This window comes from Mus caroli, unplaced genomic scaffold (assembly GCF_978045245.1).
Source record: "Mus caroli unplaced genomic scaffold, Mus_caroli_1 scaffold_7, whole genome shotgun sequence".
NCBI classification, from domain to species: Eukaryota; Metazoa; Chordata; class Mammalia; order Rodentia; family Muridae; genus Mus; species Mus caroli.
Window position 1 is genome coordinate 128,504,640 of NW_028227262.1, and position 15,306 is coordinate 128,519,945.

At 38.8% G+C, this 15,306-nt stretch overlaps 1 non-coding gene across 1 annotated transcript; it reads right to left on the reverse strand.

The window, feature by feature from the left end:
* Nucleotides 1-441: 441 nt before the first annotated feature.
* LOC115031352 (U6 spliceosomal RNA) lies at nucleotides 442-543 on the reverse strand. The gene has a single exon (XR_003836993.1). It is a non-coding gene; the product is annotated as a U6 spliceosomal RNA (small nuclear RNA).
* Between the last annotated feature and the right edge of the window lie 14,763 nt (nucleotides 544-15,306).

Genomic DNA, 15,306 nt, shown 5'->3' on the forward strand with positions numbered 1-15,306 from the left:
AGTTGGCCTAGTTGGTCATCAGAGGAAAGAGAGGCCCATTGGTCGTGCAAACTTTATCTGCCTCAGTACACGGGAACGCCAGGGCCAAGAAGTGGGAGTGGGTGGGTGGGGGTGCCGGTGGGGGACTTTTGGGATAGCATTGGAAATGTAAATGAAATAAATACCTAACAAAAAATCAAAAAAAAAAAACCCCAAAACAAAGCAACCACACAAAACCAATCAACCGACCAACCAAGTTAAAACAACAAACAAACAAAACCTTAAATTTTTAACTATGGATGAAAGATAAAAGAGGGAAGAAAGGGTAAATGTCACTTTTATTTCCTCTGATAAAGAGACGAGATGAGAGCTGTATCCAAGCTTTACAAACACTGGGCTGAGCCCAGAGAGTTTCTCTGTTCTAATTATTCCTGACCTAGTCCTGGAAGTTTTTGGCCTCAATACAATCTAACCTAGGCCAAGATTATTTCAGTCCACTCAGGGTCCATGCTAATCTTCTCTGTATCGTTCCAATTTTAGTATATGTGCTGCCGAGAGAGGCCCCTTGTTGTTGAAAAGTTTATATGTCCCAGTACAGGGGAATGCCAAGGCCAAGAAGCAGGAGTGGGTGGGTAGGGGAGCAGGGCAGAGGGAGGGTATAGGGAACTTTCAGGATAGCATTTAAAATGTATATAAAGAAAATATCTAATAAAAATAAAAGATTATTTCAGCCCCTGAGATTTATCTTTGAATCGCTCATTCTTTCTAGCTCTCGTTGAACTCTGCTGGCTGTTTCAACTCAGCTGTTCTGCTCAACCTTCTCTCCAAGCTGACTGGTTTGAGCTGGATTCTCTGAGATTCTCACTAAATAGCTTTGCTTGGCCTCAAACCAACTCCGGCAATTTTTTCTAATCTTCTGGCTCCTTCTTCCCCAGACCAGAAATTGTCTCTGCTCTTCATGAAATGAACTGTGCTTTCCTCACTGGATGAACTGAATGGAACTGCATGAATTCAACTAAGCTCAACTGCACTCAACTCAACTGAACTCTACCTTGCTTCCTGCACTCTTTTAAAAATATTATTATTATTATTACTAAATTATATCCCAAGTGCTGTTCTACCTCCCAGTCCCTCTATCACAGAATCACTCACCTCATCCTGCCTTCATTTCTCCTTGGAGAGGGTGTGAATCTCCTGGGTATCGTCCCTCTGTGGCATATCAAGTCTCAGCCTGATTAGGCACATTCATTTTACACTAGGGCCAGACAAGGCAGCCATGAAGACTGAGCTTCCAGCCTACTACATATGTGTCTGTTGCCTCGTTACAGTCCCAGTATGACATTTGGTTGGTGGTTCAGACATTCAGAGTTCCAGGGGTCAAGATTTGTTGACTTTTTTGGTCTTCCTGCAGACTCTTAAGTAGCCTCTCTTTGCTGTTTGTTCTCATGAGAGTTGAGCATATTCTACCTCTGACTCATTCACTCAAATCTTTCTCAGACTCTTCACTTTGTCTGGCTCAAAATTAGACATCACTTTAAAACATGGTTGCTTTCTTCTACAAACTAACTTTTTACCTCCAATATGGGATTAAAAGTGTATACTAAAGGTGTTTCTGAATTCCAGTCAGAAGGACTAGATGTCTGTCATTCCAATGGGACCAAATGGACCCAGAAGGTCTTTATATGTGACCCCTTGCCAGAGTAGCCATCTTGTTGGGTTAAATTTTTTTCTGCAAGAAGGGAGGGAGGAACACAATAAGCGAGGAAGGGAAAGATAGAAAATAAAGGAAAAGGAAAGAAAGAAAGAAAGAAAGAAAGAAAGAGGAAGGAAGAAAGAAAGAAAGAAAGAGAAAGGAAGGAAGAAAGAAAGAAACCAAGAAAGAAAGAATGAAAGAAAGAAAGAAAGAAAGGAAGGAAGGAAGGAAGAAAGAAAGAAAGAAAGAAAGAAAGAAAGAAAGAAAGAGAAAGGAAGAAAGAAAGAAAGAAACCAAGAAAGAAAGAACGAAAGAAAGAAAGAAAGAAAGGAAGGAAGGAAGGAAGGAAGGAAGAAAGAAAGAAAGAAAGAAAGAAAGAAAGAAAGAAAGAAAGAAAGAGAAAGGAAGGAAGGAAGAAAGAAAGAAAGAAAGAAAGAAAGAAAGAGAAAGGAAGGAAGGAAGGAAGAAAGAAAGAAAGAAAGAAACCAAGAAAGAAAGAAACCAAGAAAGAAAGAAAAGAGAGGAAGAAAAGAAAGAAAGAAATGAAGAGGAGAGAGAGATCTCAAAGGTGTTGTGGAAGGATTTTCCAATGTCTAATCCTCTACAGTCATACAGTCAGTCAACTTTGGAGCAAAGAGAGAGCTGTGAAATGATAATGCACAAGAGGAAACCCACAACTTGATAACTTTAGGGTAGTGCCTCTCAACCTTCATGCTGTGACACTTTAATACAGTTCTTCATGTTTAGTTATTCCCCAACAGTAAAATTATTGTATTGCTACATCTTAACTATAATTTTGTTATTCCTATGAATAGTAATGTAAATATCTGATATAGAAGATATCTGATATATGACCCCCACAAATACATCATAGCCCACAGGTTGAGAACCCCCCTTTTTATGGCATTTGAATCAATCAGTGTGTTTTGATAGACTGTTGAAGTATCAGACAATAACTACAGAGACTATAGAGACTTTTAACAACTGAAATGAGTGATAATAATTCCAGAATGGATTTTACAAATATAGAAAGCTTAACTCAGTGAACTGTAGTCTAGCACAGTGTAAGCTTCAGAAATGTCAGTGCTGGTAGAATGCATATTGTAAAAGGTTTGAGATATGGGGTAGAGTAAAATACGCAACACTGCTTATCCACTCACGTTAATGAATCCTCTGTTAGATTCATGAATATATATATAAAGTTTATATATTAGAGTTACAGAATTAATTGCATTGCATCAATGAAAGTTACTAATAGTGGGAAGTAAGACTAGGGTATAAAATTGCAAGATATATATATATATATATATATATATATATATATATATAATCATATATTCATGTGTACTAATATTTAATATTTGAAAATGGGTAACTTCCACAGCCATGGAAGATATAGTTATATGCTGAACACTTAAGAGGTAAGACAAAAAGATGAGGAATTCAAGGTCATACCAAGCTTCATAGTGAGTTTAAGTTCAGCTTTCGCTACATGGAACACACTTTCTCAGATAACAAAATAATAGAGCAAATTTAAAATACAATAATTTATATATCTTAATTATACTTTTATTTAATATGTATTTTTATAGAACTATTCAGTTCCTTTAATAACCCACCATTAGTCCCTAAAGCTCAGTAAAACAGGCCTCAGGAGCAGGGAGCACCATCTTGGTTCCGGGACTCCACCAAACTTAGGAACTTAGTCTGCACAGGTGAGAGTGTGCACCACAGAGGCAGACAGCTTCTGGGACAGGCAGGAGCCACAGAGCTGCTGAGGCAGCACCCTTTTGGGGCCGCAGACATCCGGCACCCTCCCAGACGGAGCCATGGGAGCCCTCTGCCTCAGGAACAGGGAGCGCCATCTTGGTTCCAGGACTCTGCTGAACTTAGGAACTTAGTCTGCACAGGTGAGAGTGTGCACCACAGAAGCTGACAGCTTCTGTGACCTGCCAAAGCAACACAGCATCTGGGAAAGGTCCTGTTTTGGGCCTTCTTCTTCGGCCAGGAGGAGGTCCAAACACCAGATATCTGTGCACCTTCCCTGTAAGAGGAGAGCTTGCCAGCAGAGAGTGCTCTAACCACTGAAACTCAGAGGAGAGAGCCTGTCTCCCAGGTCTGCTGATAGACAGTAATCAGAATCACCAGAACATCTGTCTCTAAACAGAGACAACTATAACAACTAGCTCCAGAGATTACCAGATGGCGAAAGGTAAACATAAGAATCTTACTAACAGAAACCAAGACCACTCACCATCATCAGAACCCAGCACTCCCACTTTGCCCAGTCCAGGGCACCCCAACACACCCGAAAAGCTAGACCTGGATTTAAAAGCATATCTCATGATGATGGTAGAAGATATCAAGAAGGACTTTAATAACTCACTTAAAGAATTACAGGAGAACATTGCTAAAGAGTTACAAGACCTTAAAGAAAAACAGGATAACACAATCAAACAGGTAGAAGTCCTTAAAGAAAAACAGGAAAAGACAACCAAACAGGTAGAAGTCCTTAAAGAAAAACAGGAAAACACATCCAAACAGGTGATGGAAATGAACAAAATCATACTAGACCTATAAAGGGAAGAAGACACAATAAAGAAAACCCAAAATTAGGCAACACTGGAGATAGAAACCCTAGGAAAGAAATCTGGAACCATAGATGCGAGCATCAGCAACAGAATACAAGAGATGGAAGAATCTCAGGTGCAGAAGATTCCATAGAGAACATCAGCACAACAATCAAAGAAAATGGAAAATGCAAAAAGATCCTAACTCAAAACATCCAGGGAATCCAGGACAAAATGAGAAGACCAAACCTACGGATAATAGGAGTGGATGAGAATGAAGATTTTCAACTCAAAGGAGCAGCAAAACATCTTCAACAAAATTATAGAAGAAAACTTCCCAAATCTAAAGAAAGAGATGCCCATAAACATACAAGAAACCTACAGAACTCCAAATAGACTGGACCAGAAAAGAAATACCTCCCGACACATAATAATCAGAACAAAAAATGCACTAAGTAAAGATAGAATACTAAAAGCAGTAAGAGAAAAAGACCAAGTAACATATAAAGGCAAGCCTATCAGAATTACACCAGATTTTTCACCAGAGACTATGAAAGCCAGAAGATCCTGGGCAGATGTTATACAGACACTAAAAGAACACAAATTCTAGCCCAGGCTACTATACCCAGCCAAACTCTCAATTAACGTAGATGGAGAAACCAAAGTATTCAACGACAAAACCAAATTCACACAATATGTTTCCACGAATCCAGCCCTTCAAAGGATAATAACAGGAAAAAAACCAATACAACGACGGGAACCACGCCCTAGAAAAAACAAGAAGGTAATCCCTCAACAAACCTAAAAAAAGACAGCCACAAGAACAGAATGCCAACTTTAACAACAAAAATAACAGGAAGCAACAATTACTTTTCCTTAATATCTCTTAATATCAATGGACTCAACTCCCCAATAAAAAGACATAGACTAACAAACTGGCTACACAAACAAGACCCAACATTTTGCTGCTCACAGGAAACTCATCTCAGAGAAACAGATAGACACTACCTCAGAATGAAAGGCTGGAAAACAATTTTCCAAGCAAAAGGTATGAAGAAACAAGCTGGAGTAGCCATTCTAATATCTGATAAGATTGACTTCCAACCCAAAGTCATCAAAAAAGACAGGGAGGGGCACTTCATACTCATCAAAGGTAAAATCCTCCAAGAGGAACTATCAATTCTGAATAACTATGCTCCAAGTACAAAGGCAGCCACATTAATTAAAGAAACTTTAGTAAAGCTAAAAGCACACATTGCACCTCATACAATAATAGTGGGAGACTTCAACACACCACTTTCACCAATGGACAGATCATGGAAACAGAAACTAAACAGGGACACAGTGAAACTAACAGAAGTTATGAATCAAATGGATCTGGCAGATATCTACAGAACATTCTATCCTAAAACAAAAGGATATACCTTCTTCTCAGCACCTCATGGTACCTTCTCCAAAATTGACCACATAATTGGTCACAAAACAGGCCTCAACAGACACAAAAATATTGAAATTGTCCCATGCATTTTATCAGATCACCATGGACTAAGGCTGATCTTCAATAACAAAATAAATAATAGCAATCCAACAATCACATGGAAACTGAACAACACTCTTCTCAAAGTTACCTTGGTCAAGGAAGGAATAAAGAAAGAAATTAAGGACTTTTTCGAGTTCAATGAAAATGAAGCCACAACAAACCCAAACTTATGGGACACAATGTAAGCATTTCTAAGAGGAAAACTCAGAGCTCTGAGTGCCTCCAAAAAGAAACTAGAGGGAGCACACATTAGCAGCTTGACAACACACCTAAAAGCAGTAGAACAAAAGGAAGCAAATTCACCCAAGAGGAGTAGACAGCAGGAAATAATCAAACACAGGGGCGAAATCAACCAAGTGGAAACAAGAAGAACTCTTCAAAGAATCAACCAATCATGCAGCTGGTTCTTTGAGAAAATCAACAAGATAGATAAACCCTTAGCCAGTCTCACTAGAGGGCACAGGGAAAGCATTCTAATTAACAAAATCAGAAATGAAAAAGGAGACATAACAACAGATCCTGAAGACATCCAAAACACCATCAGATCCTTCTACAAAATGCTATACTCAACAAAACTGGAGAACCTGGATGAAATGGAGAAGTTTCTAGAAAGATACCAGGTACCAAAGTTGAATCAAGATCAGGTTAATGATCTAAACAGCCCTATATCCCCCAAAGAAATAGAGGCAGTCATTATTAGTTTCCCAACCAAAAAAAGCCCAGGACCAGATGGGTTTTTGCAGAGTTCTATCAGACCTTCAAAGAAGATCTAATCCCAGTTCTTCACAAACTATTCCACAAAATAGAAACAGAAGGTACTCTACCCAACTTATTCTATGAAGCCACAGTTACTCTGATACCTAAACCACAAAAAGACCCAACAAAGATAGAAAACTTCAGACCAATATCCCTTATGAATATTGATGCAAAAATCCTCAATAAAGTTCTTGCTAACCGAATCCAAGAACACATCAAAACAATCATCCATCCTGACCAAGTAGGTTTCATCCCAGGGATGCAGGGATGGTTCAATATATGGAAATCCATCAACATAATCCAGTATATAAACAAACTCAAAGACAAAAACCACATGATCATCTCGTTAGATGCGGAAAAAGCATTTGACAAGATCCAACACCCATTCATGATAAAAGTCTTGGAAAGATCAGGAATTCAAGGCCCATACCTAAACATGATAAAAGCAATCTACAGCAAACCAGTAGCCAACATCAAAGTAAATGGTAAGAAGCTTGAAGCAATCCGTCTAAAATCAGGGACTAGACAAGGCTGTGCACTTTCTCCATACCTATTCAACATTGTACTTGAAGTCCTAGCCAGAGCAATTCGACAACAAAAGGAGATCAAAGGGATACAAATTGGAAAAGATGAAGTCAAAATATCACTTTTTGCAGATGATATGATAGTATATATAAGTGACCCTAAAAATTCCACCAGAGAACTCCTAAGCCTGATAAACAGCTTCGGTGAAGTAGCTGGATATAAAATTAACTCAAACAAATCAATGGCCTTTCTCTACACAAAGAATAAACAGGCTGAGAAAGAAATTAGGGAAACAACACCCTTCTCAATAGTCACAAATAATATAAAATATCTTGGCGTGACTCTAACTAAGGAAGTGAAAGATCTGTATAATAAAAACTTCAAGTCTCTGAAGAAAGAAATTATAGAAGATCTCAGAAGATGGAAAGATCTCCCATGCTCATGGATTGGCAGGATCAATATTGTAAAAATGGCTATCTTGCCAAAAGCAATCTACAGATTCAATGCAATTCCCATCAAAATCCCAACTCAATTCTTCAACGAATTAGAAAGTGCAATCTGCAAATTCATCTGGAATAACAAAAACCTAGGATAGCGAAAACTCTTCTCAAGGATAAAAGAACCTCTGGTGGAATCACCATGCCTGACCTAAAGCTTTACTACAGAGCAATTGTGATAAAAACTGCGTGGTACTGGTATAGTGACAGACAAGTAGACCAATGGAATAGAATTGAAGACCCAGAAATGAACCTACATACCTATGGTCACTTGATCTTCGACAAGGGAGCTAAAACCATCCAGTGGAAGAAAGACAGCATTTTCAACAAATGTTGCTGACACAACTGGTTGTTATCATGTAGAAGAATGCAAATCGATCCATTCCTATCTCCTTGTACTAAGGTCAAGTCTAAGTAGATCAAGGAACTTCACATAAAACCAGAGACACTGAAACTTATAGAGGAGAAAGTGGGGAAAAGCCTTGAAGATATGGGCACAGGGGAAAAATTCTTGAATAGAACAGCAATGGCTTGTGCTGTAAGATCGAGAATTGACAAGTGGGACCTCATGAAAGTGCAAAGCTTCTGCAAGGCAAAAGACACCATCAATAAGACAAAAAAAAAAAAAACACCAACAGATTGGGAAAGGATCTTTACCTATCCTAAATCAGATAGGGGACTAATATCCAATATATATAAAGAACTCAAGAAGGTGGACTCCAGAAAATCAAATAACCCCATTAAAAAATGGGGCTCAGAACTGAACAAAGAATTCTCTCCTGAGGAATACCGAATGGCAGAGAAGCACCTGAAAAAATGTTCAACATCCTTAATCATCAGGAAAATGCAAATCAAAACAACCCTGAGATTCCACCTCACACCAGTCAGAATGGCTAAGATAAAAAATTCAGGTGACAGCAGATGCTGGCGAGGATGTGGAGAAAGAGGAATACTCATCCACTGTTGGTGGGATTGCAAGCTTGTACAACCACTCTGGAAATCAGTCTGGCGATTCCTTAGAAAATTGGACATAGTATTACCAGCAATACCTCTCCTGGGCATATATCCAAAAGATGTCCCAACTGGTAAGAAGGACACATGCTCCACTATGTTCATAGCAGCCCTATTTATAATAGCCAGAAGCTGGAAAGAACCCAGATGCCCCTCAACAGAGGAATGGATACAGAAATTATGGTACATTTACACAATGGTGTACTACTCGGCTATTGAAAATAATGAATTTATGAAATTCCTAGCCAAACGGATGGACCTGGAGGGCATCATCTTGAGTGAGGTAACACAATCACAAAAGAACTCACACAATATGTATTCACTGATAAGTGGATATTAGCCCAAAACTTAGAATACCCAAGATATAAGATACAATTTGCTAAACGCATGAAACTCAAGAAGAATGAAGACCAAAGTGTGGACACTATGCCCCTTCTTCGAATTGGGAACAAAACACCCATGGAAGGAGTTACAGAGACATCATTTGGAGCTGTGATAAAGGATGAACCATATAGAGACTGCCATATCCAGGGATCCATCCCATAATCAGCTTCCAAATGCTGGCACCATTGCATACACTAGCAAGATTTTGCTGAAAGGACCCAGATATAGCTGTCTCTTGTGAGACTATGCCCAGGCCTAGCAAACACAGAAGTATATGCTCACAGTCAGCTATTGGATGGATCACAGGCCTCCCAAGGGAGAAGCTAGAGAAAGTACCCAAGGAGTTAAAGGGATCTGCAACCCTATAGGGGGAACAACATGATGAACTAACCAGTACCCTGGAGCTCTTGTCTCTAGCTGCATATGTATGGAAAGATGGCCTAGTCGGCCATCACTGGAAAGAGAGGCCCATTGGACTTGCAAACTTTATATGCCCCAATACAGGGGAATGCCAGGGCCAAAAGAATGGGAATGGGTGTGTAGGGAAGTGGGGGGGGTATGGGGGACTTTTGGGATAGCATTGGAAATGTAATTGAGGAAAATACGTAATAAAAAAATATTAAAAATTAAAAAAAAACTTAGTAAAACATCTTTTCATGCATACTTTCAGATAAGCTTTTGAACTCAGAAGGGTTAAACAATTTGCTTTAAAGTCACATTTTCATTATGGATGCAAATAAAAGGACCTTTCATAGAAATAGTGTTCCTTTCATGTGCCCCCATCTATGGTTGGTAATATCTTCCTAGGTAAAAGGAAACAAAAACTCACAGCTTTGGAAAACACAATGTAAATCTCTTCTCAATATATATATACATATACATATATATATACATATATATATATATATGTATATATATATATATACATATATATAGAGAGAATTAAATATATATTTTAGTTTGTTTAACCTGTAAAGAAGTCAAGTACTCTCTTTTCATTCATATATGGTATTTAATTCAGTGTCCACTGGCTCTGTGCCCCACATTTATCACTTCCCAAGCTTGAATAAAAGAACTGTGACTCAAATGAATGTGTGATCCAAGGGTATCAATTACCTTTTGTTAAGGCCACTTGTTCCCCTAGCTCATCTGAGTCCTTGGAGCTGAATCCCAGAGCTGCCAAGCACAGGAGAGAGCAAGCCTGGCAGATGTACAGAGCATCCTTGATGCTAATATCACAGGACAAGGGACATCTATCTTTGTACACTTACAAAGCTCTACAGGGATAGCTCTTTTTCTCTTGTTTTGTAACTTGCCACAAAATGCACATTTCCTACAATTCAGTGTTTGAAATTATTAAGCTGTCAGCATTTGAAGATTGATATAAAATCTACTTATACATTTATTAAACTTGATTAGATACACTCAAGAGTCTCTATGCTTTTGACAACTTAAATTAGAAGTATTAAGTGGATGTACTTTTGTAACATGCATTTTGGCAAATAAGGTTCAATAATTTCCACAGCAGGAAGAGTAAAATGTATGTATACATTTGCAAAACTACAAATCTTTATGGAAGATATTGTAAATTAGTATCCAAAAATCTTAGTATATATAACAAATCACTATGCTATGAGTTTTGTTTCCATTTGCCTAGGAAGACATTACCAACCACAGATAGGGGTACATGAAGGGAACACTATTTAAATGAAAGACTTTCCTTAAGTATAAAAGGCAGAAAAACGGTGCTGGTAAATCTAGTAGTTGTAGGGTAATCCTCTTCACCAAGAAGATGCAGGGTTTCTTCTAATTTGTCCAGTCTAGAAATGATTTTTATTTATTTTAGAAATCTGTCTTCTCTATCCTAATTGGATCAGTTGCACATCAGGTCCTTGTATAGTCTAGCTAGAAATAATATCAACACCACAAGTAATTCTATCATCAAAATTATTTTGAGTTCAGGTATTAATATGCAGAAGGTTTGTTGACTTATATTTGAATAGTTTCAGTTTCCCAGCTTTTATTAAAACTGATATTTGAAATTTCTAGAGAAAAGACACCTACATTACAAGCAGAATTCCTGGCAATAACTTGTGTCAGTATGGATCAGGTACTAGAAGTCCTGATGCAGGTTGATGGGGGCGGGTCCTATAAAGTCCCATTAACTACTAGCATGTTTAGATATGCCAATGGGTACAGTACTGGGAGAAAAAAAAAGTTATGGAAATAATTAACCACCTTCGGACTGGAGGAAGCAAAGATCTGGTACTATAAATCCCGCCAACAACCCATGGTTGGAAGCTTTTAGTCCCCTGGTATTCTGGTTAATGGACATCGATTCAAACTGCCAATTCATATCTTTCTAATTGTAAGCTAATGTGGCTTTTATACCATATCAGTGGCTACTAGTCAACACCCAAACCCACAACTACTCAAAATACAGATAATGTCTATGGAGTGCTCAGCCACAAATAGAACATTTGCTTTGTACTGCCTTCTTAAGGGTCAGGGACCATTACTAAAGAGGAGACACAAAAAATAAGAACCAGAGGTTAGGTGAACTGACACAAAACAGTGTCTTGAGAACATGGCAAGACCCCTGTACTCATGAACAGCAGGAGCTATGGTGACTTGAATGGAATTTGCAGATCAAAGTAGTCAACATTGTAGCATGGAGTGGGAAGGGGTACATGTCCATCCACCCCTAAATGTGGAGCTATGGAACTTTGATAGCTTCTGAAGAGTTACTTTATTAAGGGTGTGGCTCCTGGTAGTACAGGGATAACAGAAATTGGGGGATTATGGGTTACAAAATCTTAAAAAAGAGAGGGGGGGAGGAGGAGGAAGAAAGAGATATACTCTGGGACTATATAAGTAGCAAACCTTCCATAGGTAGATAAAATGCAAATAAATCCTTCACCTTCCCATTAAAGCGCACAGAACACATTTGTTATCCTAAACAATGGTCTTAGCAAGATTTATCCGATTCTGCTAAAATCTCCCCATTGCAAACATTTTAACATCACCCTCTAGGAATGACTGGACATTAATAATGCAGTTGAGACTCATTTTTTTCATTACTCTGCAATAGAGATGGGTGTAATCTGAAGAGAGGATTTCAGGGGAACTGGTGATGACTCCGCTTTGCTGTGGAGCTTATTGAAGTAATGATCAGCTTCATTTAACCTGACACGTCTCCAGATTTTGGTTCAGTTGTTGCAAAATGTACTGTCTTTATTTATTTCTGAAAATGCCCTTAAAGGCCATTGTAATTTCAAATGGTTGTGAAGTTATTTCTTTAGTTATGCTTATACCTTGATTAACATACTTATCATTTATACTTGCATACAATTATACATTTATACTTTTATATATTTATACAAAGTATCATATTTTATTGCAGGTTGGATTCTGAGACATAAAGCAAATGATTTTAAATGTTAATATATGCTCATTAGAATGACTATTATAATGCAAGCATCCATTCATTAATCCTTTCATCCATTTGTGTGAGTATGTTTGTGTGTGTGAATCTGTTGTGTTCTTATCAATACCATACAGCACATCTTCCTGGTTTCACTTACATTATAGAGCCCTCTGTGCTCTCTTCTTTGTCTCATGAGTATCTTCTTTTTAAACCCAAGAATTTTTATAAATTTTCTCATTGGATTCAATGTTAGAGATCTGACAAAAGATCAGACTGGAAAGACAGTAGAGGTGAAGCTCCCTTCTACTTTGCTTCCTGAGTCTGTGTCACATCTACCGATTAAATTATATTAAACTTCTTATTTTTACTTTTAGTTTTTAATGTATTAATTATTTTATTTATTTATATCACAAATTCTGCCCCCGCCAAGGGACTCTGTCCCCTTTGTCTCTGAGAGGGTGCTCCCCTCCACATATCCTCTCACCCTGGGGCATCAAATCTCTATGGAATTATGCACATCCTCTCCCACTGTGGCCAGACAAGGCAGCCCTCTAGTACATATGTTCTGGGGGGCTCAGACCAGCTCTTTTATGACTCAATCTCTGTGAGCTCCCAGAGGCTCAGGATAGTTGACTCTGTTGGTCTTCTTACAGGGTTGCTATCTTAGTCAGTTCCTTCAACCCTTGCTCTAACTCTTCTATAGGGGACCCCGACCTGTATTCCATGCTTGCCTGTGAGTACTTGCATCTGTCTTAGTCAGCTGCTGAGTATAGCCTCTCAGAGGACTGCCATGCTAGGCTCCTGTCTGCAAGCACAACAGGACATAAGTAATGGTGTCAAAAAAATTTATCAGAATTGAGCCTGTTACAATTTTCTACCATTTCCTAATTGATCTAATATCTTTAATGTTGCTTGACTGGCCATGGCCACTTCATATGGCCTCAGTAAAGAGATGTACAGTCATTTCCTAAAAATAAAAATATACCGCCATGGAGGGAGGGGAAAGACACATCTCAGAATTTTATGCATTTTCATAGCTCCATGAAGTTCAAAAGTGACAGGTCCATGAAAGCCCTTCTCAACATTATTTTTTTGTTGGATATTTTCTTTATTTACATTTCAAATGTTATCTACTTTTCTGGTTTCCCCTCCAGAAACACCCATCCTACCCCCCACCCACCCCCACTTCTATGAGGGTGCTCACCCACCCACCTACCCACACCTGCCTCACCGATCTGCCATTCCCCTACACTGGAGAGTCAAGTTTTCACAGTACCAAGGGTCTCTCCTGACATTGATGGCTGACAAGTGTATCCTCTGCTACATATGTGGCTGGAGCCATGGGTCCCTCCATGTGTACCCCGAGTCCCTGGGAGCTCGGGGGTAAGGGGTTCTGGTTGGTTGATACTGCTGTTCTTCCTATGGGGTTGCAATTCCTTTTAACTCGTTCAGACCTTTCTCTAACTCCTCCATTGAGGATCCCAGGCTCTGTCCAATGGTTGGTTGCATCCGCCTTTGTATTTGTCTGACTCTGGCAGAGCCTCTCAAGAGACAAAAATATTAGGCTCCTGTCAGCAAACACTTATTGGCATTTGCAATAGTGTTTGGGTTTGGTGACTCTATATGGGATGGATCTCCAGGTAGGACAGTCTCTGGATGGCCTTTCCTTTAGTCACTGCTCCACACGTTGTCTCCATATTTGCTACTATGAGTATATTGTTCCTCCATCTAAGAAGGACTGAAGCACCTACACTTTGGTCTTCCACTCTTCTTGAGCTTCATGTGGTCTGTGAATTGTATCTTGGGTATTCTGAGCTCCAAGAGAACCAAATAACTCGATTAAACAATGGGGTACAGAGCTAAACAAAGAATTCTCAACTGAAGAACATAGAATTGCTGAGATGCATCTAAAGAAATTTTTAACACCCTTAGTCATCAGGGAAATGCAAATCAAAACCACCCTGAGATTTTACCTCACACCAGTCAGAATGGCTAAGATTAAAAACTCAGGTGAAAACAGATGCTGGCAAGGATGGGGTGAGAAAGAGGAACATTCCTCCATTGTTGGTGGGTACAAGCTGGTAGAACCACTCTGGAAATCTGTCCGGTGGACATAGTACTACTGAAGACCCAGCTATACCACTCCTGGGCATATACCCAAAAGATGCTCCAACATATAACAAGGACACATACTCTACTATGTTCATAGCAGCCTTATTTATAATGGGCAGAAGCTGGAGAGAACCCAGATGTCCCTCAACAGAGGAATGGATACAGAAAATGTACATTTACAGAATGGAATACTACTCAGCTATTAAAAACAATGACTTCATGAAATTCTCAGACAGATGGATGGAAATAAAAAAAATATTATCCTAAGTGAGGTAACCCAATTATAAAAGAACATACGTGGTATGCACTCACTGATATGTGGATAAGCCCCAAAGCTTGGAATACCTTTTCAAGGTTATGTAAACTCTAAGTCTTACTTGGAGAGAAGATCCTAGTTGACCAGATTGCCTGCAAATCTTTCAGAGCACTCCAGGGATGCAACCTATACTAGTATTAACTTTTTGTATGACAGTCACCTTTAAATCACTCAGGATCCTTCAAGCAACCCCAAAACATCTATTTGTTTTCTGAAGATAAAAACAAGATAAGACAAGACAAACAAACAAACAAACAAACAAACAAAAAACCTCTCTGCTTTAGTTTCTGTGGAAACAAGAAACTAATACACACACACACACACACACACACACACACACACACACACACACACACCACATACATCACTGTTCCCATAAAAGAAAAGAAAATTCCAAGGTTGGAAAGCTTTATAGGTGACTTCTTCCAAATGTGTGTAAAGAAAAACATGTATATACCATTAGCAGCTAAATGTATTAAAATGATGCTTTGAAGCA